The sequence below is a fragment of the Lemur catta genome, chromosome 1, assembly GCF_020740605.2.
Source record: "Lemur catta isolate mLemCat1 chromosome 1, mLemCat1.pri, whole genome shotgun sequence".
NCBI classification, from domain to species: domain Eukaryota; kingdom Metazoa; phylum Chordata; class Mammalia; order Primates; family Lemuridae; genus Lemur; species Lemur catta.
The window spans coordinates 41,572,046-41,595,481 of record NC_059128.1 but is presented as its reverse complement, the minus strand read 5'-3'; the positions used below and the strand labels follow the sequence as shown (position 1 = coordinate 41,595,481).

Sequence of the window (23,436 nt, the reverse complement as noted above, 5' to 3'; positions counted from 1 at the left end):
GTGAGTGCCATGGCGTCAGCCTAGCTCACAGCAACCTCAAACTCCTGGGCTTAAGCAATCCTACTGCCTCAGCCTCCCGAGTAGCTGGGACTACAGGCATGCGCCACCATGCCCGGCTAATTTTTTCTATATATATTTTAGTTGGCCAGATAATTTCTTTCTATTTTTAGTAGAGACAGGGTCTCGCTCTTGCTCAGGCTGGTCTCGAACTCCTGACCTCAAGCGATCCACCCGCCTCGGCTTCCCAGAGTGCTAGGATTACAGGCGTGAGCCACCGCGCCCGGCCTGATACATGAATCTTAAAACGCTATGCTAAGTGAATGAAGCCAGACAAAAAGGTCACACATTGTATGAATTCATTTGTATGAAATATCCAGAATAGATAAATCCATAGAGACAGAATGCAAATTGGTGGTTGCCAGGCACTGGGGGATTGGGGAAGAGAGGAGAAAACTGTCAGGAATTTTACTTTGGAGTAATTGAAATGTTTTCAAACCAGATAGAGATGGTGGTTGCACAACATTGTTAATGTACTAAATACATGAGAATTGTTCCCTTTAAAATAGTTAATTTTATGTTATATGAATTCTACTTCAATATAATTTTTTTAATCAGTGGTTGCTGGGTGAAGGGAGACATTACTGCAAAAGAGCACAGGGAAATTTGGGGAGGTGATGGAATTGTTCTATATCTTGATTGTGGTGGGGGTTACATAGCTATTTACTTTGTCAAAACTTAAGAAACTACATACAAAAAAGCATGATTTCACTGTTTGTAAATTATAGTTTAATTTTAAAATGAAGGGTAAAGGAGAATCATCCAAGAGATAAATGCAAAATAAATACTACTGACTAAAACCTACCATAGATTATTTTACTAGAGAATGATTGCTATATAGAAAGGATCACAAAAAATATTTTTGCAATTTCATTCTAATGAAATGAAAAATTTACTGGCTACAACAGGATGGAATTTATACTGTCATATTTCATCATCATGTTGTTCACTATGTAAGGGTTTGATGTGTATGGACGTGTTAGAGAAGTAAGATTTTTTAAGATAAATATGTAAATATATCTTTACCAACACTCTAAATAAAGGAAACTGTACATTTAAAAACAATCATTGAAGTATGAGGTCAAGTAGGTTATTTGTGAAATGATGTAGCACAGAATTCCAAGGCCATTTGTAGCAAGACAGTTCAAACTATCCTTGACTTACTAATTTCCAGCATATTTTATTCATTTTAAAGGTGTTCTGGCAGTCCACTGCAGCTTAACAAACCACTCCAAAACATAATGACTTAAAACATATTTTATTATTATCTCCCACAGTTCTGTAGGTTGAATGGGCTCAGCTGGATGGTTCTCATTTGGGGATGTCATGCAGTTGCAGCAAAATAGTGGATCGGGTTTCAATCTGCAGGCTCATTTGGGCTGAATGTTCATCACACCTCACTCCTGTGATGGCAGTTGGTGTCAGCTGTTGGCCGAGAGTCCAGCAGAGGTCTGGGGAAGCACACCATGTGACCTGCATGGACATCCACACAGCATGTGACTGGAGCTCCACACAGCACAGTCAGTTGGGATCCCAGACGGAGTGTCCTAAGAGCAAACATTCCCAAGGACTTGGGCAGAAGCTGTAAGACCTCTTATGACCCAGCTTCAGAAGTTACACAGTATCATTTCCACCTCTTTCTACTGGTCAAAAACCAAGTCACAAGGCCACCCAGATTCAAGAGGAGGGAACCCCACTAGGGTTTGCATACTAGGATGTCTCCAAAAGAGGCGTCAATAGGAATCTTGAAATGATATTAAGTTTTCAACTATAAAATATCATGTTGGCAATTTTTTAATAGAAATTAAGGGTACATCTTGGCAACTAACTGCTGCCTAGTTTATTCATTCAACAAATATTTACTGAGTGCTTACTATGTGGCAATCATTGTGCTAGGTCCAGAAGATACGTGGATAATTAAGACATGGAACCTGTCCTCCTAGAACTTACAGTCTAGAGACTGCATCATGGAAAGAAATAATGTCACAAAAACTCCACAGAATCTCTTAGTGCAAAGGAAAGAGTTGGTGCTCCTTAAAGTGAGTGGAGTAAAGGACTGTCAGGAAATGCTTCAGAGAGAAGGAACTTAAGATGGGAGTCTTTTTAATATTTTTTAATTGATATAAAATTGTATGTATTCACCATATACAATATATTTTTTAAGTATATATACGTTGTGGAATGACTACCTCTAGCTAATTAACATATGTATCACCTCACATAGTTAACAGTTTTGTGGTAAGAACACTTTATGTCTCAGCATTTTTCAAGAATACAACATATTGTTAACTATAGAAACCATGTTATACAATAGATCTCTTGAACTTATTATTCCTCCTATCTGACTGAAATTTGTAACCTTTGACCAACATCTCTCCAACACTCCCCCACCTCCAACCACCCCAGCCCCTGGCAACCACCATTCTACTCTCTACCTCTGAGATCAACATTTCTAGATTCCACATATGAGCGAGATCATCCAGTATTTATCTTTTTCTGCCTGGCTTATTTCACTTAACATAATGTCTTCTAGTTTCATCCATGTTGTTGCAAATGACAGATTTCCTTCTCTTTTATTGCTGAAGAGTATTCCATTGTGTATCTATACCACATTTTCTTTATCCAGTCATTCACTGATGGACACTTAGGTGGATTCCATATCTTGGCTATTGTGAATAATGCTAAAAAAAACATGAGAATACAGATGTCTCTTCAATATACTAATTTCATTTTCCTTAAATATATACTCAATAGTGAGATTGCTGGATCATATGGTAGTTCTATTTTTAATTTTTTGAGGAACCTCCATACTGTTTTCCATAATGGCTGTACTAATTTACACTTCCACCAACAGTGCAAGAGGGTTCCCTTTTCTCCACATCCTCACCAAAACTTGTTATCTTTCCTTTTTTTGGTGATAGCCATTTTAACAGATATGAGGTGATGTCTCATTATGGTTTTAATTTGCATTTCCATGCTGATTAGTGACGTTGTGCATTTTTTCATATACCTGTTGGCTATTTGTACGTCATCCTCTGAGAAATGTTTATTCAGGTCCTTTGCTCATTTACTGACTGAGTTATTTGTTTTCTTGCTACTGAGTTCTTTGAGTTTCTATGTATTTTAGATATTATACCCTTATTAGATGCATAGTTTAGAAATATTTTATCTCATTTTGTAGGTTGTCTCTTTACTCTGTTGATTTTTTCCTTTGCTGTGCAGAAGCAAAAATACCATAGACTGGTGGCTTAAACAACAAATATTTATTTCTCACAGTTCTGGAGGCTGGAAAGTACAAGATCAAGGCATTGGTAGATTCAGTATCTGGTGGAGGCCCACTTCCTGGTTCATAGAGGGCTGTCTTGTTGTGCCTCACATGGTGTAAGAGTTAAAGGGGCTCTCTAGGATCTCTTTCATAACAGCACTAATCCCATTCATGAGGGCTCCACCCTTATGACCTAATCAACTCCCAAAGCCCCCATCTCCTAATACCATCAGATTGGGGGTTAGAATTTCAACATATGAATTTTTGGGAGAAACAAGCATTCAGTCTATAGCAGTGGCTGCCTCCTTTAAATAGGGTTATGAACTCTCCAGTTCACAACAGTCCTGCCTGGTGCCCACTGTATCCTCCACTGTAGACCTTTGAGTCTGAGATCTGTATGAAAGCTAAGACGCATAGTTTAGGAAGGGGGAAAAATTAACAATCATTCTTTAATGCTGTGTTAAAGGTTTGAACTCTGTTCTCTGGGCTGTGGGGAGCTTGTAAAGGGTATTCAATAGGAAAGTCAAAAGATCAGATTTTCATCTCAAAATGATCCCTCTGACATCATCGAAATATTCACATGGAAAATGCATTGGAGAAACAAGTAGGCAGGTGGAAAACTCAAAGAGTGAGAAATAATAAGGATTGAACTGGGGCAGTGACCATGAGAAGGGAGGGAAGGGGCTAAAACAGAGGGCATGAAAAAGATGAAAAGGCAATCCACAGTCACCAACTAAATATGGACCATGAATGGTGGGGAAGAGCTAGGATGACTCTCAGGCTACCATGATTTAGAGGAAAAGCAAGTTTACGAAAGAGACAATAATTCCAGCCTTGTACATGTTGTTTTACTGCTGAGGACCATCACGGTGGGAGACAGTTATAGACATGGGTCTGGAACTTGGAAGACAGGTAAAAGCCAGAAGTGGAGGTTAGGAATTCACCAGCTTGTTGGCAATTGAAACCAACAACAACAGGATAGCCAAAGGAGAGTGTGTGGAGTTAGAAGAGAGCCAAGGGAAGGAGCAGAAGGAGCACTGAGCTGAAGGGACAGACAGATGAGGAATCTGAGAAAGGGTTAGGGCAGACTACTTCTGGAGAATGGAGCGAGGAGGAAAGTTCAAGAAGGGATCAGTCATCAGAATCAGTTACCTCAGAGAGGTCCCGGGAGATGTCTACTGGATGCGACAGGAAGGTGCCACCAGGAGGTGGCCTTCACCAAGTATGTTGGAAGAATGCCAGAGGAAGAGGCTAGAGTTCTGAGACTGTTTGGTATGGAAGATAACACTGAATCCAGTGAAAGACAGTGTGTCATATCTAGGATTCAGGGGGAAATCAGAAATTCCTTTATATTGGGTGTATTATGCTATACATGTTAAAAAATAAGAAAAAGAAAAAAATCAAAAAGGGAAAAAAAAAAAGAAATTCCTTTATAAAACCCTCTACCACAGGAGGAAGAGAGCATTTAGAATTATTCCCTTTAACCAGATACACTATATACATGGCATTTTTCATACCTTTTTCAATAATGCACCTTAAGAAATATTAGAAAACTTCCTGCTGATTCATTTCCATCAACTGGTTCAATTTGGGAACTATCATTTCTTTTCACCTAAATAGTCCATCAACTTTAAAACAAACTCCAGCATGAGGGGAGTAAAATGGGCCCAAATGTATATTTCCTCTTGGATTATAAACAAATCTTACAATAAAAGATTGTTCTTGTGTTTTTCTCCTTTGTTGTCAAGAGATTTCACCAACAGAAAATTCCGTGATGACAAAATACAATCTGATTTGGGATTTATGTTCTTATCCTAAGAAATCTAGCTAGCAAGGAAGAAAAACAAATCTGGTTTTATTCTTAAAGGGGAAACATAGTTCTGATCTTCCAATTTTGTATTTTCCTTCTGAAGAATCTTTTTTTTTTCTTGTTTAATTTTACAAAGGATAAAAAAGAAGTGAGAAAGTAGAGTCTTTGAATGCATATCTTTCTATTGAAAAACTGGGCTGTGAACATAAAAGTGATACAGGGCTGGTTTTTTAGTTGGGAGGATAGTTGTTTTGCTTGCTTTTGTGTTTGTTTGTTTGTTTTAATATTCAGAGACCTGAGCTTTTCTAAGGACTCTGAAAACCTAATAGTAAGAAAAGGTAAAAAAGACAGGAATAACTGATCCTGCAAGATTCTGCAAAAGAGAAGGGGTCTGCCTTATAGAAGAGATGCCTCATTTGGACTAGAGGAAAAGAGGCAAGTGTTGTCATGGCCACATAGTACCATAGGTGCAGACAAAAGGCCACCAGCTAAGAAAGCAGGCAATGGGGATACTTCTTGAGGAGAATGAGGAAGACCATGGGCAGAAGATGGGCAGGGGTAAGTGACAAGACTGACAAGCACACACAAGGTCCCAGGCAAGGTGGCCATCTTTACTTTCCATTTGCCTTTTTTCATAGAGAAATTCTTTTGACTGCCCTCTGTCTGAATTGAATAAAAAAGTGAGACAAATAAAAGGGAATAGGAAATAGACAAGATAGTATTTCCTATGCAATTAGGAAGAGGGTAGGCTTATAATTATACATTTATTTATGCATTCAACAAATAGTAGTTAACAAAACAAAATCCCTTCCTTAGAGAGAAGTGGTCCTCAACCTTTTTGGCACCGGGGACCATTTCAGGGAAGACAAATTTCCTACGGATTGGGGAGCGGTTGGGGGAATGGTTTGGGGATGATTCAAGCACAGTCATACCTCTCTGCTAATGATAATCTGTATTTGCAGCCACTCCCCAGTGCTAGCATCACCATCTCAGCTCCACCTCAGATCATCAGGCATTAGATTCTCATAAGAAGCGCACAACCTAGATCCCTGCATGTGCAGTTTACAGTAGGGTTCCTGCTCCTATGAGAATCTAATATTGCTGCTGGTCTGACAGGAGGCGGAGCTTAGGCAGGGTGATGGGAGTGATGGGGAGCAGCTCTAAATACAGATGAAACTTCACTCACGTCCTGCTGTGTGGCCGAGTTCCTAACAGGCCACAGGCAATGACCAGATGGGTCCATGCCCCAGGGAATGGGGACAGCAGTTACAGAACACATATTCTAGTCCTCTCCATACACAGTCAGCCCTTGGTATCTATAGGGGAGTGGTTCTGGGATCCCCTGCGGATATCAAAATCTGAGAAGGCTTAAGTCCTCAAGCCTGCCCTGTGGAATCTGCCTACGCAAAAAGTCGATCCTCTTTATAGGCCGGTTTTGCATCCCATGAATACTGTATTTTCAATACTGGCTTGGTTGAATCCATGGATGTGGAACCCGCAGAGACAGAGGGCCAACTGTATACCAAGACAGTCCTTACTAACGTTGCTAAAAAGTCTTCTGTTTTACCAGTACCTACTGCCATACAGCATGTACCAAGAGACAGATTCTCTTCCCAATAAAGGGCTGAGGCACAAACAAGTGTGAACGAGCTGCAATTTGGACAGGTTGGCTAATACTCATGCAAATAGATAGAACTGGAAAGACATTTCAGGGGGGAAAAAATGCCATTGCTCAGTTGGGGTTTCGCCAGGCTTCCAGACTTAACAGTCTCTGAAGAATTAGTGTTTTCTAATAATCCATCTGACAGATTATGTTCAGAATGTGATTTTCTGATTAAGGGACTAGGCACGAAAACAACTTCTGGACTAAGCAGCAGACAGACTCTGTGAAATCAAGGCAAGTTCCCCCAGGTGCTTGCTGCGGAAGCTGAAAGGGGCAAAAGGATGGGGCCATATCCTTTCTGGTCAAGTTTCAGGATGAATAGATTTAAAGGACAGAACTGTAACCAGGATTTGGCCACCTTGGGAAAGAACATGGTGTTTGGACAACATCCTTCCCAGACTGAAAGCCGCTCAGACATGGATCGTCATTCCAGAAATTTGGCACATTGGTTTGTACTAGCAGCCAAGTGCATAATTGCCAGGAACTGGCCAAATCCATGGAGACACCAGTCACTTCTGAATGCTGAAAAATGTTTGTAATATACGGTAATAAATGTAAGCCTGACTCATTTAATCAGATCTGAGTCCCAGACTGGGGATTTCTGCACAGGAGGGAGATGTTTACTGAAATCTGCTTTTCTCTCCTGCCATCTCCAATTCCAGGAAGAACAGAACTACTATCTGTTTTATATTTTAGGTCATTTATATGGATGCTTATAACATACAGGTTCCCAATTCATTCTGAACTCACTTCAGCATAAAGTGATGAAAATAATGCTCTTTCTCCCTGTTTTAGATTATATTTAAAGTGAACTATTACTTTTAAGAGTATCAGACCTTTCTCCATTCCTGGCAAATTTCTCTACCCCTTTGCCCAAAACCAATGAGATAAGATGGGGAAAAGATGCTAGTTACACTCCTCTGTGAGAAGCTGTCTGATTCAAGACCTCTCTGAGCTTAGAGCAATTGGATAGGTGAGCAGCCCAGCTGCAGGAGCTGACAGAACTTCCCCCTAAAATGAAGGTGGGAAATCAAGTCAACTGTACCAGGCTGATTCTCCCAGCATCAGCCTTAGTTCCTCAAATTCAGAAATCTGATTTTCCCAAAGATGCACCCAGTCCTAGATAACCCATTTATCCTGAATAAACTCACTAGGAAATTCTTTCTGAGTTCAGAAGTCAATTCATTAATTTTCAAGTGGCAATATCGTTCCACGTGCTACAGATGAAGGGACTGTAATTTAGGTGAGGTGCTTAGGTGATTTGTCCAAGGTCACACAGCAAACTGCAAAAGTAGGACTTGAATACGGGTCTTTTGACTTCAGAGCCCCTGCCCTTTCTGCTAGAGCACCTTGCCTCCCTGGTGGAGACCCCATGTGCAAGTGCAACAAGAGGTTAAAACGTGGCTTCCAAAGGGCAAAGTGCACTGATTGGGGTGGGGCAGGCAACAGGGTAAGGCAGGCCAGGTGGAGAGAGCTGCAATGGACAGTAGAACCTGTGACTGAGCAGAGGAGCCAGAGCCCAGGTCCTGGAGGCAATGACAAGAGATAATTAGGGCCCCATTCAGAACTAAGAAACTAATGAAACAGAAAACTGTCTCGGGAACACAGCCAAAGCCAGGTTAGGCAAACAGGCACAGGATATGCTGGGAGGTCCCACCACCACAGTTATTAGCCTCCAGCTGAGTTTCAGAGCATCCTACTCCAGCTCTTTCCATCTCTCCGGTGAAAGGAATAAATTGTCTTGGACCAGAGCAGAGCCAAGCCTGTAGATGGAGCCAAGTAGCTGCCAACCAGTGGCCGCGAGGAAAAACAGGGGCTGCCAGCAGGCAGGTCACTGCAATGCCAACCCCAGCCTTCTGTGCTCAGAATCCTTCTCTACATCGTATACTTCTTGACTATTCTAAAATGTGTTGTTGGTTCTGGAATGTGTTTTACTTCTGGAACTCTTTCCTAACCAGGACCCTTTCGAGAGCAAAAGGGAGAGCTGTTAATAACTACGCCGGTACAATGGTCATAAACCAGGTCATCCTTAGCTTGAGACCAAGCACTCAGGACTCAACCAGGCCTGGACACAGCCGGCAGAGGGTGAGGTAATCTTGGTCGGATTGTTTACAGGAGAGGCCAGGGGACTCCTGGGAAGTAACACACCCTAACAGAAGAGAAAGTCAAAGTACACAAATTGAGTTCAGTGACATCAAGACAAGCCCAGAGGGGAGGGAAGATTCTTAGTACCTCCCAGTGTTGGCCATGCCAAACATCCTCTGGCCTAGGATCCATGGGTCTAAAAAGCAGGTGAAACTAAAAAGAGCTGTTACGTTAAAACTCCTGCAGGATCTTGAAGATGCAAGAGTTACCAAATCCTGTGTCAGCAATTTCAAAAAGACAGAAAAGGTGTAGTTGGTGTGGCAGTTGAGTGGGACGTCAGTGGGCAGGCTGGTGCAGTGACCTAAGACAAGAGCCCAGCAAGCGAGCACAGGAGAGTTGGAAGACAGTGGGTGCCTTGCTCTTGTATCTCAGAGTACATAGGAGGCCATCCTTAAGGACTCACTGAACTACTAGGAGAAGGAGAGAGGGACTACAGTTTCACATAGATAGAGGAAGAATCAAAGAAATATTATCTTATAAACAATGGTTATTGTGACTTTATGTACAAACTGGTGAGGCCTGGGAAATTTAAGTAGTTATTTCTGCTGCCACAGCATGAAGTGCTAACTGATGCTATGTCTAAATTTTAGAACCCTCTTAATTTGGAGCCACTCAGTTCATATCAGTAGTTTTATGGTCTAAAGTAAGCCTGTACTCCCAAAATATGCACATTGCAATGATACATGCATTTATAAAATAATGTAGAAAAATATTTACACATGGTAATTAACATGTACTATAGAAACATTTTCTTTAAAAAGTTCTCAAAATTATGGACTTTTGCTACCTCTCAAAGAATGGCATCTATTGATTCTGATATTTACCTGATTATTAGTCTTTCAACAATTTGAAATTAAATGCTGCTTTGAAATAAAAGGACTCAATTACTGAATGGCTAAGAAGAAAACACAGGCATCACACACAGGCAAGGATGAGCTAAAATTCTAACACAGCACCAGCGGGAATTTGAATTCATATAACCTCTTTGGAAAACTGTTTGGCGGTATCAACTAGGGAGAAATGTATGCATTTTCATCCCTGTTATATATACAAAAGCAATGTATACAATAGGTTTACCAAAAGACAGACAAGAATGTTTATAGCAGCACTATTCATAATAGCCCCAAACTGGAAAGTGAGCAACAGTAGATTGGATGAATAAATCATGGTGTATTCAGACAATGGAACACTCCATGAGATTAGACCAGTATAGCCACACACAACATGAATGAATCTCACGAACATAAAGTTGAGCAGAAGAAGCCAGACACAAAAGATTCCTTTTATATCAAATTCACTAACTAGCAAAATTAAGTAAAAATAGAGGTCTCTGGGCAGGGGTTAGTTGTTTGAGACACAATGGAGGCTTCTTGATCTGGGTACTGGTTACATGGGTATGAAAATTTATCAAACTTATTTTTTGTTCCTTCTGCCACATTCTACTAGTCAAGCTAGGCACTAGGACCAGCCCATATTAAAGAAAAGAGCATTAGACTCCACCTCTTGATGGGGAGTGGCAAGCCACATTACAGAGGAGTATGTGGGATGAGCAATATTGTTATGGAAAATATAATCTATTCCAATTATAAAATACAAAACAATTTTAAAGTTTAAGTGACATTTTAAATAAATTTTATAGTCTTTTCCAATTATCCAGTGCAAATTAGAACTTGGCATCATTCTGGGGTAAAGCAGATTCCTTAGGAAGGTAAAGAAGAAAGTGAGAGCGCCAGCAACCAAAGCAGGCAAGAAAAGGAAGGGTGCAGCTTGCATCACATTCCTTTCCTGGATCCATAATCACAACCAGAGAAATAGGGTACAGTTATGGATCTGTCCTAGCCACGTGCCCAACAAGACCACAAGAAATAAAAGAGAGGAAATTCACCAAATGAAGAAACAGTGGAGAAACAACATATGTCTACTGCAGACATCATGTATTGTATCTGATGGTCATCACAAGAAAAACTCTTAAACTTGGCACGTCAAGAATAAGGAAGTATGTTCTCTGCAAATTGCATTCATCTCTATGATTCCAATGTTCTCTCCCTAACACATGTCAAATTCGTTGGTATTAATATTAAAATATTTTTAAAATATGGATCTAGTTGGAAAACATACATCCAAGTGCAACTACTGATGGTAATCATGTGTAATTTCTCTTTGAGCACTTCTCAAAATCCTGATCTGTGTATGAATGTGCATTAACACTTTCCCCTCTAGTAGTTTGAAAAATCTTCCACATTGTTTTGAACACATACTAATACATTTCTGCTAACAGCCATGAGTCACACACCAAAAAATTAACCAGAGACTGCAGGTGTGGCAGGCTGAACTTAAGCCCCCACTTTTCCTCTCAGGGGAAAATCTTGAGGATTAGAGAAAAAACAGGTGACCATGATGCCTTTTAACCAGGTGGCTCAGCCAGAGGCCTTGTCAATTTATGTGGGACCCTCCATAACAAAGGAACCAGGCCAAGCAGAGGAGAATACTTTAGCACAATTAGGCCAGAATTATCGCTTTGCAAGAAGTAGACTTAAAGATCATGTTATTAGATGAAATGCACATTTCTCTCATAGACTAGACTAGGCGTGGGCAAAGTTTTTCTGTAAAGATCCAGACAGTAAATGTTTTAGGCTTTGCAGGCCATAGGGTCTCTGTTGCAACCACTCATCTCTACCATTGTAGTGGGAAAGCTGCTATGGATAACACCTAAACAGATGAGTGTGACTGTATTCCAATGAAACGTTACAAAAACTTGCCTGTGAAATTTAGGCCCACGGGCCATAGTTTTCAACCCCTAGACTAGACCCAAAAAACTACATCACAGAGGTAAATTGTGTTTGTCACTGGGTAGTTAAAGAGAAAACCTAGGAAAGGCCCTGCCTGTGGAGAGACAAACAGAAGCTGAAACACCCCCTCATTTACCCCAGCCCTCCACGACCTTCCTGCCATGCAAAGAAAAAGTGTTAATGACACAAAATGTTCTTGCTTTTTGCCCCAGTGGGTGGATTAGTATGTAAACTCTTTGAGTACAGGCATATCTCGTTTTATTGAGCTTTGCAGATACTGTTTTGGGGGGTTTTTTTTGTTTGTTTGTTTACAAATTGAAGGTTTATGATAACCCTGCATCAAGCAAGTCTAAAGGTACCATTTTTCCAATAGCTTATGCTCACTTCATGTCCCTATATCACATTTTGGCAATTCCTGCAATATCTGAAACTTTTTTGTGATTATTTTATCTGTTATAATGATCTGTGATCAGTGATCTTTGATATTACTATCGTAATTGTTCTGACTGCTCTACTCACTGGTCATGCCCTGCTCTCTCTCCCTCCCTTTCCTTAGAAACATAATAATATTGAAATTAAGCCAGTTAATAACTATACAGTGGCCTCTAAGTGTTCAAGTGAAAGGACTAGTCACCCATCTCTCACTTTAAATGAAAAGGTAGAAATGATTACACTTAGTGAGGAAGGCATGTTGAAAGCCAAGATAGGCTGGCAGCTAGGCCTTTTGCACCAAACAGTTAGCCAACTTGTGAATGCAAAGGAAAGGTTCTTCAAGGAAATTAAAAATGCTACTCCAGTGAACAGACAAATAAGAAAGCAAAACAGCTTTATTGCTGGTATGGAGAAAGTTTGAGTGGTCTGGATAGAAGATCAAAGTAGCCACAACATTCCCTTAAGCCAAAGCTTATTCCAGAGCAAGGCCCTAACTCTCTTCAATTCTGTGAAGGTTGAAGGAGGTGAAGAAGCTACAGAAGAAAACTTTGAAGCTAGCAGAGGTTGGCTCATGAAGTTTAAGGAAATAAGCTGTCTCCGTAACACGAAGATCAAGGTGAAGCAGCAAGTGCTGATGGAGAAGCTGCAGCAGCTTATCCAGAAGATCTAACTAAGAGCATTGATGGAGGTGGCTATGATCAACAATAGATTTTCAGTGCAAATGAAATAGCCTTCTTCTACTGGAGGATGCCATCTAGGACTTTTATAGCTAGAAAGGAGAAGTCAAGGTTAGCTTCAAAGCTTCAAAGGACAGGCTGACTCTCTTGCTAGGGCTAATGCAGCTGGTGACTTTTAGTTGAAGTCAATGCTCATTAATCATTCCAAAGATACTAGGGCCCTTAAGAATTACACTAAATGGACTCTGCCTGTGCTCTATTAATTAGAACAACAAAGTCTGGATGATAGTACATCCGTTTACAGCATGGTTTACTAAATATCTGAAGCCCACTGTTGAGACCTACTACTCAGGAAAAAAAATATTCTTTTCAAAATATTACTTTTCATGCACAAAGCACTGGTCACCCAAGAGCTCTGATGGTGATATATAAGGAGATGAATGTTGTTCTCATGCCTGCTAACACAACATCTATTCTGCAGCTCATGGATCAAGGAGTAATTTTGACTTGCAAGTCTCATTATTTAAGAAACACATTTCAAGCCTGGCAGGGTGGCTCATGCCTATAATCCTAGCACTCTAGGAGGCTGAGGTGGGACGAGTGCTTGAGCCAAGGAGTTTGAGATTGCTGTGAGCTAGGCTGACGCCATGGCACTCTAGCCCAGGCGACAGAGCAAGACTCTGTCTCCAAAAAAAAAAGAAAAAGAAACACATTTCATAAGGCTATAGCTTCCATAGATAGTGATTCCTCTGATGGGTCTGGGCAAAGTCAATTGAAAACTTTCTGGAAAGGATTCACCATTCTAGACGTTATTCAGAACATTTGTGATTCATGAGAGGAGGTCAAAATGTCAACCTTAACAGGAGTTTGAAATAAGTTGATTTCAACCCTTGTGGATGATTTTGAGTTCAAGACTTCAGGGCAGACAGTAACTGCAGACGTGGCAGAAATAGCAAGAGAGCTAGAATTAGAAGTGAAGTCTGAAGATGTGACTGAATTGTTGCAATCTCGTGATAAAACTTGAATGAATGAGGCGTCACTTACTATGGATGAGCAAAGAAAGTGGTTTCTTGATATGGCATCTACTCCTGGTGAAGATGCTGTGAACACTGTTGAAGTGACAACAAAGGATTTAGAATATTACATAAAGTTAGTTGATAAAGCAGCAGCAGGGTTTGAAAGGATTGACTCCAGTTCTGAAAGAAGTTCTACTGTGGGGAAACACCTATCAAACAGCGTCACATGCTACAGAGCAACCTTTCATGAAGGAAAGAGTCAGTCAATGCAGCAAACTTCATTGCTGTCTTATGTTCAGGTATTGCCACAGCCACCCCAACCTTCACAGCCACCACCCTGATCAGTCAGCAGCCATCAACATTGAGGCAAGACCCTCCAAAAGATGACAACTTTCTAAAAGCTCAAAGGATTATTAGCATTTTTTAGCGATAATATATTTTTAAATTAACATATGTACATTTTTTAAGACATAATGCTATGGCACACTTTGAGTACAGTATAGTGTAAGCCCAATTGTATATGCCCTGGGAAACCCAAAACTTTGCAAGACTCACTTTATTGCAGTAGCCTAGAACGTATCCCGCAGTATCTCCAAGATATGTCTATATTAAAAACAGAAATAGTCTCCACAACTGATGATTTTTACTCCGACTTTTGCCATGGTAGCATCAGGAAAAAGGGAGACAACGTGAAAAGAGAAGTAATCTCCAGATAGAGATATACTTTTAGAATTTTAAAGGCCAGTTTTTAGTTTGCTAAGGAACACTCCTGAAATCAGGTGTCTGACTTGGAGAGAAGCTGATGAATTTCTCGCCTAACGTGCATATTTTTTAGAGGGTCAGTTTGAACCGACATGATAAACAGGACTTAGGAAAGCCTTGCTTGTCACTTGGACTTGGAACACTGCTGTCTGGCCCTCCAGTGCCTCACCTTTGCTGCTCCCAAAGAAAAGCTTCTGCTTTTTTGGAAATCTTGAATTCATAGATCCTGATTCCTTGGACTTTAAGCTAAAAGCTGATACTGTCTGTTAAACTGTTACAGCTTCAGGACTAGCTGTGCTGAACTAAAAGCAGGCATAGGTTCAATGAATAGAACTTCAACTTGGGGACCAATGCAGTTTGGGGACACTCCTCTGTGGGGACATAAACTATGAAAATATCACGTATGCTGGCTAGACCAGCTGGGTCACATATAGATGCTCCTGGAACAGGCTTTACTTTCTGATGGGACCATCTGAAATGGAGCTGCTCAATTCTACATTTCTGACAGATAGGCCGACTGCATTCCCAGCTTGCGACTGCTGCCAAAAGCTGCACGCTGGGGAGGCCACATCACAGCAACTGTGACCGCTCCACCACTCCTGACAGGTCACACTTGCCATCCTCTCTGTGGCTTAGTTCTGTTGACTTTCTGGATTAGTTGCAGTTTGCTACAATGGATTGATAGCCTGACTCTACTTCCCTCACCTTTCTCCTGGTGAGGCAGTTTGTAGGAGGGAGTTTGATTATTAAATGCAGCTGTACCCAGAATGCGATTGATCTTTCTAAGCTGCTCACTAGATAAATGATCAGGACAAAAAAAGTGGGAGGTTGTGTAAACTCATTTGGAAACTTTTTGAAAATTCAGGATTCTGTCGTGACCGATTCCTGAACATGATATGACTCTCTGGTTAAGTGCTATAAAAATGTTTTTCTGTGAAACTTCTTTTGTCCCCTTGCACATAATCTTTCAGACAAAGGTCTGATAAGGAAAAAAAGTGATTAGAAAAAAATGTAAAATAATTATTACTATTAATAAATACTGATTTTGTAACAAGGATGACAAAACAAAACCCTGGCACCTGGGAAGATACAGGGAGAGGTAGGGGGAGGGAGGATGTTAACGATCTTTGCTTTTAGAACTGTTTCTAGAATCTTTCCCCTGTTCGTGAGGGAAAGCTTCCATGCTGACTTTCCAAGCTGCTGTGGGTACTTTCAGTTCAAACTGGCTTTTGAGCTGAGGCCACGTGGGGACAGCACGGACAGCTGGACAGCCCCAGCCCCTGGCTGTCTACACAGAACACCTACAAATGTCGCCCACACTTGTGAGGCAAATAGAATGATGTCACTGACAAGCAGAGCTGTTAGGAACTGACTGTCTCCGAAAGTCTCTCTATAACCGAGGCCTGAACAAAATTATTTGGACCAGAATGAGAACCCACGGTAGGAGGCCCCACTGGGATGGTGTCAACCCGCACCACCTGGCCCAGGCACGTCCTGCTGGGGATGTCCTAACAATTGTAATTTCTGAGTTTCCGGAGGTACCACATGCTCCAGCTGGGACAGTACTTCTCGGAGACATGCCCTGACTGTCATGGCACTGCCAGCCCTGGAAAGCTGCAGCTTACTGGCCAGAGTTGTGCTGTGCCTGAATTGACACCTCAGGCCAGGAACAAAAGGTTCATACAGAAACTTAAGAAGGAAACCACCTGGCTTTCTAAAATAGGCCTTTATGGTTAATGGGACTTGTTTTAACTGGCTAAGGCCAGGACCCATAATGGGGATAACTGCAAGTGGCTTCCACCCTACTGCTTGGGGTCCTACTGATACTAATTTTTCTGTACTATTCCCTGTGACATTTCACACTTGTTGTCACAGCTCATTGCTGGGAAAGTTAAGCATGCCCTGTGCGACTGCCCAGGGAGAGGACTCTTGGAAGCTTGAACCTGGTTCCCTCTGTACTTTGCCCCATGCCTCTTTCTCTTTGTCGCTTTTGCTTGGAATCCTTTCTCTGTAATGAATCATAACCCTGAGTACAACTATTTGCTGAGTCTTGTGAGTCCTACCAGAGAATCGTTGAACCTGGGGGTGGTCTTAGGGACACCCCAACACATTACCTACTAATATTCCATTGACCAAAGCAAGTCGCAAGGCCAAATCCAAAGTGAAGGAGCTGGAAAACATGCTTTACCTTACTCATGGGAGGAACTACAAAGTCTTGTGGCAAAGGGCATGGCTCCAAAGAGCGACAAAGATTGGGACCATTAATGCCATCTACCACAATCTGTGTAAACATATAAAGAAATTAGAATAGTCCTTGACACACTGAAAGTGGTTAATAAATTATTATACCACAAAGCAGTCCCAGATTTTTCTGCTCTATTTTCATTTCTCTTTTCTCTGATCTTTTTTCAACTGTCACTTACCTATACAACAGAACTTCGTCCTTGATTATATAGTTTTTCTTCCAGTTTTTTACAAAAGTATCATAGCCCCCAACAATGCTATTAACTGCTAACATACAATGTCAGGTTCATTGAGTTTCTTGCCACCACCTGAAAGCCTTCCCATGGCTGAGCTGAGGGGAATTGGCTGTCTTGTCAGGGAAGGCCTCATGGAGCCACCACCAGTCTCCAACTTTGTGTTCATTCATCCAATCAATGTTTGTTCATGTGCGAGAGGTTTTCCAGGTGCTGGGCAAACAGCAGAGAACAAAGCAGACAAAACTGAGCTAACATTCTAGTGGCCCTGTGCCCTGTACTGATCAAACTCTTCAGGACTGAGGCATTCTAACCAAACCAACAAGAGCTCAAGATATAAACCGAATGCCAGTATACCACTGACAATGGATATGTACCTCCCCAATGATCAGACTACCCTCATTAACATATGTGATTAAGATTCACAGCATTTAAAATTTCAGAAATTGGGTTATAGCCTACAATCAAGGGCATCTTAAAATTAATTTGCAGTTGTTTTTCTTCTTGGCTTCCAAAAGCACTTGCTTCTCTACATCAGGCTCATGCTAAAAGCCCGGGGGCAAATCTGTGTAAGATTCTCTACAAACCAGGCATAGAAGTATCTCACATCATCTCCTGTCCATTAGAGAGAATTCAGTCACATGGACACCAAACTCCAAGGTAGACTGGGAAATGTAGTATAGCTGTGTGCCCAAGAAGAGGAAATTGGTTAGGTGAAAAACCAGTCTCTGCCATACTCCTCCTAGGGCAGGGCAGGAAAAAACACAGCCATTTTCTTTTTTAGAGTGCTCCTTTTTCTGGACTTTAGGCCAGCCACCATTCTGTTGGGATATTCTTTATTTTTAATTTAGAGATGAGGTCTTGCTCTGTCACCCAGGCTGGAGTGCAGTGGCACAATCGTGGACTCAGCCTCCCAAGTAGCTGGGACTACAGGTCCTCGCCATCATGGCTGGCAGCCAATTTTTTAAAAATATTTTTGGGGGGGGTCTCACTGTGTTGCCCAGGCTGGAATCGAACTCCTGGCCTCAAGCCATCCTCCCACCTCATCCTCCCAAGTAGCTGGGATTACAGATGCTAGGCACTTCACCCAGCCTGTTGGGATATTCTTGATACAGATTTATTAATACACTTACCAGTTTAGAAATATCTTTCATATTCAGTTATTATGCCCTAATTTACCCCATTGGATTTTTGCACAGCTCTGCCATGAGATCCATTTTATCTTTAACTTTTTCAGATCACTTATGTCATCTAATACGTGTACATTTTACTATTATAGTTTGACAATCATCTGTGACAAAGTTCTGGGAGCACTCCATTGAGCACACATAGAAAAGATACAGACCCAAATTTTCCTAGCAATGCTGTACAGCATAGTGCTTAAGGGCATCAGCCTCTAGGGTCAACCTGCCTGGGTCAACTCCCAGCTCTATTTCTTCCTGGCTGGGCCAGTTAACCTTGGGCAAGTTACTTCATCTTTGTGAGCCATCTCTTTGGGCAACTAAGTGAATTAAACGAAAAGATGCAGATAAAGATCTCAAAACAGTGCCTGACACATTATAAGCTCTTAAAAATGGCAGCTATTACTAATTATTGTTACTTAAAGACCACTCAGTTCTAACTACTTCTTTATAACCACTGAACTCCATTCTGTGTCCAATGCAGATTCTTATTCCATCAGCTAGCCAAGAAGTTCATATTCTTTTGGAATTTTACACATTCCCATCTTTGGTTTAGGATGAGTTTTTTATGACCTTTTCTGACCAGCAAAGGAGGCAGCAATTGTCTCTTGGTCCTTTGAGTCCTCCCTGAAAATAATGACTGAGAGGCCTCTCCTGACGCTGCAGGCGTCTGTCCCGGTCTTCAGTTCCCAGAGGACCCTCCCACCTCATTTATTCTTCCTTCTTTTCAGCTCTCTTTAACCTTCCACTCTTTTTTCAACCTAGCTGTTTATTTTCCAAATACCATTCAGTTCCTTCAAGCTTTCTTCCCCACTAGTATTTAACAGAACAGCTCCAGACTTAGCACAGAGACACATAAGGCAATATTCTTTAATTTCTTAAGTTTGGAACAGATAAGCAAAAAACAAAGAAGCATAAGTGTATATTAACAATTTTGTATTAGCCAAATAAAACCTACAGAGATAAAGACAGATACTGAGTGACATACGTGGGTTTTATGGTAAAAGGCTACCTACCAATTAAAGGGCATAAGAGTTTTTTGGGAGAGAGAGGCGTGTTTTACTTCCTGACTCCTGTCCCTCCTTTCCAGCAGTGATCGTGGCTCCCTCCAGCCTCAGATCCTGAGTCTTCTCCAACCCACAGACTTTTCCTGCTGCTCTGTGATTCCAGGACCTTCTCCACAACTAGGCCATTTTCCCTCCCAGGTTTCCTTTTTTGACCTCTTAACCTCCAACTCAAAGGTCAGCTCAAAGTTTCCAAACTTGGGCCTGGGATGGGAGGGGGAACAAGAGCTTAGGGTCCTCTGGGAACTGAAGACCGGGACAGACGCCTGCAGCGTCAGGAGAGGCCTCTCAGTCATTATTTTCAGGGAGAACTCAAAGGACCAAGAGACAATTGCTGCCTCCTTTGCTGGTCAGAAAAGGTCATAAAAAACTCATCCTAAACCAAAGATGGGAATGTGTAAAATTCCAAAAGAATATGAACTTCTTGGCTAGCTGATGGAATAAGAATCTGCATTGGACACAGAATGGAGTTCAGTGGTTATAAAGAAGTAGTTAGAACTGAGTGGTCTTTAAGTAACAATAATTAGTAATAGCTGCCATTGGGAGGGAGAACAAGAGCTTAATTAAGTTCCCCAAATCTTTAGCCCTGGACCCCTAAGTCTCACCCTTTAGGCCCCTCACTCTAGGTCTGAGCCTTCATATCCTAAAATTGACCCATGAGTTTCCAAATCTAGCCCTGGAGGATGAGTTAACTCCTACTAAATTCCCCCCCCCAAGCCTCCCAACACACCCCAACCCACCCCAGCCCCATAAGACAAATCTGGTTCCAAATTTAAGGACCCTTACCCTGTTAACCCTCAAATCCTATGAGTCAGCCCCAATCCCTATTCCCATCATTTCAAATTTTAGCCCTGGTTCTTTCAAACCCATGCCTCAGCCCCAAAATTCTTGAATTCAGCTCTAAAATTTTTAAAATCTCCATCCTTAAGACCAACCCCCTTTGAATGATCCTTCCCTCTCCCATTCTCAACCCTTCAGTCCCTCCTATAGACTCCAGAAAGACTTCTCCATGCTCTCCCCTAAAACCAATAATCCCTCCTCCAAGAACCCCTGCACTGCCCCCCAAAATAAAATAAATGATAAATAGATGAGGTGATGGTTATGCTAATTACCCTGATTTCATCATTCTACAGCATATACCTGTATCAAAACATCGCATCGTACCCCATAAATATATGCAATTATTATTTGTCAATTAAAAATAAAACTTTAAAAATTTAAAAAATAAAAATAACATATAAAAGGGCATAAGCAATCTGGTGTTTATGTAATTAATCATTTTATAAGAAATCAAAAACATTTTTGAAGTTTTTTTCTTCCCCTTTGCTATACTTCTAGTGTTAGTATCTATAAATAATGCGTGTAAGTTAGTCTTTTATAATTTAATCTTCTACACATGTAACTAAAAGATGAATATTTTGCATTTGCTGCCCCAATAGCCTATGTTTCTTGTGCTTTACCCTTTTGTCCCTCTCACCAGTTTTCTCCCCTCCCATCCCTTGCCCCCATCCCAATCCCAGCAACATGTAGAGAAGTAGTAATATATCCAGCTGTTCTCAAACGCAAAGAATGACAACTCCAGGTTTGGGGGATGTAAAAGTTGAAAGAGCAGAAACTCAAAACCATGAGGCAGTGAATGACTAGACCACGAAGACAGAGCAAACATCACCGTTCCACAGAGGCCAGAGTCGGGATGGAGCTGAGGGAGAGAGGGAAAGCTGGCCAGAGACAGGGCTGACCAGAGGTGACGGGCACAGCAGGAGTTCCCAACACCCAGGGTCATATGGTGGCTGCAATGAACAGAAGAGAGTGGAAGGGAAAGGTCAGCAGGTTATAAAACCTGAGCTCAGGATCTTAAGATTAGGACAGAAATAAGCCTGTGGTTAAAATGGTTCACCTTCTGGAAATGACACAAAAGACACTATGGTTAAACAAGCTTATTCTGCTGAATGTGAGGCTGGATGTTGATTGTCATTTTTGTAGTCTTTATTTTTTTGTTCAACTTTCCTGGGCCAGGCCCCTTTTTCCTAAGGGACAACCTGGCTGGAGGTGCTTCCCATCCTGGAGCTCTATCTTCCTCTCAGTCTCCACTCAGGGTTACTTTGTAAGCGCACACACACACACACACACACACACACACACACACACACACGTCGCAGTGTGCTTAGCCATCCCAAACACTCCACGGCCCACCCGCTTTCTGGACTGCTCGTCCCTCAGTGGCCTGGGACAAAGCAAGCACAGCAGATGCTTCCAGCACTCACTTTTCCTCCAAGGCACCTGACTTTAACTTTTGAGAAGGGAGAGGTCAAAGATGAGGTATGAAGCCCAAAACACCAATAGGCAACCTTTACCTATTTCACAATTTCACCCAGGGTTAGCCTGGTTTACTTTCAAATATATGCAAATGCATTTTAAATTGTGCATAGCCACTGTGCTTAAAGAGTCTACAATCCTAGCCATACAACAAAAAGTAGCAGCACCTTAAATACTTGATGCTTTGACCAAAGGCAGGACTCTGGGTCTAGATGTATACTCACCTAGATCCCCTTGTACACAGTACCATGGCCACTAATATGAAATGCAAACTAACACACCAGAACAATAGCTATAAATATGTGGTGAGTGGTGACCAGCTCCTTAGCCCTCCTGAGAACTTCATCTGAGGAAGCAGACTTATATTAAAAGAGGATAGGTATTTCCTAAGTGCTTCTTGAGTTCATAAAGAAAAATTTTTTTCCAATTTAGCCTTTGACTTTGGAGATAAGCTACCAATATGATGGTCATCATATTAGACAGCACAGATCTAAAAGGATTTCCTGTCTGTAGAAAATCCCAAAGGGTCTCTATGACAAATTTGTACATCAACTTAGCTGGGCCATGGTGCCCAGTTATTTGAACAAATATTCTGGATGTTTCTGTGAAAGAGTTTTCAGATAAGATTTACATTTACATCGGTGGACTGGGAGTAAAGCAGATTGCCCTGCAATAATTATGTGTGGACTTCGTCCAATCAGCTGATGGCCTGAACAGAACAAAAGGTTGACTCTTTCCTGAGCAAGGGGGAATTCAGCCAGCAGACAACCTCTGGACTTTATTTGCAACTTGGGCTCTCCCTGGTTCTACAACAGACTGTCTTTGGACTCAAAGTACAACTCTTTCCTGAGTCTCTAGCCCACTGGCCTTCCCTGTGAGATTTTGGACTGGCCAAGCTTCCACAATTACAGGAGCCAATTCCTTAACATAACTCTCTTTCTGTAGATATATATACACATCCTATTCATTCTGTTTCTCTGGAGAACCCCGACTAATGCAGACTCTAAGTCAAACTTAAAGTCTTACCTTTTTTACTAAGGAATTCCTTCTAATAGCTCGTACCCAATAGCTTTCACAACACCAGTCAGGAAACAAACTTCTGCGTTATGTTTCTCAGATCTGCAAGTGATATTACTCCAGGTGACTTCCTTTCCCACAGCCAGCTAAATGGGAACTGGAGAATAAGGGAGAGAATCATCAAACACATTTTTAAAAGATCATAGCCAAGTGTGTAGAAACATTGGCACTGTAGACTCATGTGGCATCGTTTTATCTCCCTTTCACACGATATTATTTCATTCATATTTGGTGAACAGGAAGATTGATTTACACCCTAACTTGTCAAAATCCTGGAATGGTAAAGAACATAAAATGTCAAGCATATAAAATATGTTGATACTGTGGATTTTTAGTCTTTTCCACAGTATTTGCATGACTAGATATAATTACAAAGTCTATGTGTTTGTTTTTCCTATGACGCTCCAGTACAGTGCTTCCTCTACGCCCTTAAGAAATAAAAAACTTTCAGAAAGCAAACAAAAACTCTATTCTATTTACCACTCTGACATCCGAAAGCACTGCTTTCCAGCGTCCCGAAGCGCTTTGGCCCCGCACCGCTCCCGCCCCCTTCCCGCGCTCCCGCCCCCTTCCCGCGCTCCCGCCCCCTTCCCGAGCTCCCAACTGGCGGGAGGAGAGCGCCCTCCCAGCCAATCAACGGGAGGGCCCCAAGAGGCCCTCCTCCCGCGCGTCTTTCAAAGGCCTTCCAGGAACCAATGAGCGGTT

At 41.6% G+C, this 23,436-nt stretch overlaps 1 long non-coding RNA gene across 1 annotated transcript; it reads right to left on the bottom strand.

Moving 5' to 3' along the window:
* Positions 1-1,299: 1,299 nt before the first annotated feature.
* Positions 1,300-23,252, bottom strand: LOC123649008. Its single transcript, XR_006738865.1, has 3 exons — positions 23,212-23,252; positions 22,681-22,828; positions 1,300-1,530 (listed from the first exon to the last, which is right to left on the bottom strand). It is a non-coding gene; the product is annotated as an uncharacterized LOC123649008 (long non-coding RNA).
* Positions 23,253-23,436: the final 184 nt, after the last annotated feature.